Source organism: Triticum aestivum, chromosome 7A, assembly GCF_018294505.1.
Source record: "Triticum aestivum cultivar Chinese Spring chromosome 7A, IWGSC CS RefSeq v2.1, whole genome shotgun sequence".
In the NCBI taxonomy this organism is placed as follows: Eukaryota; Viridiplantae; Streptophyta; class Magnoliopsida; order Poales; family Poaceae; genus Triticum; species Triticum aestivum.
Window position 1 is genome coordinate 577,182,286 of NC_057812.1, and position 1,277 is coordinate 577,183,562.

Below are 1,277 nucleotides of genomic sequence, written 5' to 3' on the forward strand. Positions count from 1 at the left end.
GCATCCCGGGGCGACACTTGGCGGTGGCGGCTGGGTCGGACGGTGTCCGGCTCCGTCCGGACACGTCCGGCGGCGGCGGAGACGGAATTTTTAGGGTAAGAACGGGGGAAGATCCGGATTTTCGGGGAGCGACCTATTTATAGGCATAGAGGGAGCTAGGAGAGTCCAAATGAGGTGCGGTTTTCGGCCACGCGATCGTGATCGAACGCTCTAGATGATGGAGCAGAGTTAGGTGGGTTTTGGGCCAAATTGGAGGGGTGTTGGGCTGCAACACACACGAGGCCTTTTCGGTCCCTCGGTTAACCGTTGGAGTATCAAACGAAGTCCAAATGATACAAAACTTGACAGGCGGTCTACCGGTAGTAAACCAAGGCCGCTTGGAAAGTCTCGGTCCAATCCGGAAATTTTTAATCCCCACACACGAAAGAAAGGTAGAAATGACCACCGGAGGAGAACGAAGCGCCGGAATGCAAAACTGACAATGGGGAAAAAGCTCGAATGCATGAGACGAACACGTATGCAAATGCAATGCACATGATGACATGATATGAGATGCATGACAACGATAACAACATGCGGATACAAAGACCCGAACCCGAGAAAATAAAATAACTTAACGCCGGAAACGGCAAGAGTTGGAGTACAAATTGGGAAAGTTATATCCGGGGTGTTACAACTAGGGCTTGGTTATAGAAGTGTCCAAAAATGTTGAGGTGTTAGGAGGAGCCTCGATAAAAGAGATGAGAGATATTGGCAAGGTTTGAAGGTCAAACTCGAAGAGGAATAGACATGAGGAATTATTTGCACGTGTGTTACGATGATTCCAACATAATGGAATATGTATAATAGCTCCCTAAATATTAGGAGGATAAAGTTATAAAGAGAAGTCACTCTTCCCTCGATTTAAATGGATTGAAGATCCATACAGTTTATTTAAAAAAATTATAAGATTAATGAAATGATGGCATGATGACATGATGCAATGCAAAAATAAAAGGGCACGCACAAATGAAACACACGGCGAAACCCGGAACATAAGGAAGTCTTCTTGAGCATCGGTCTTGGGGCGTCACACCATCCTTGTCCGCAAGGACGACGAGGCGCAGGTCGACTGCAACCTCCTCCTTTGAGCTATGCCACAAATACAAAGTGCGCTCCATCCTTGTCTGCAAGGACGACGAGGTGCAGGTCGACCGCGGCCCTCTTCTCCGAGCTACGCCACAAATACAACGTGCGCTCCATCCTTGTCCGCAAGGACGACGAGGCGCAGGTCGACT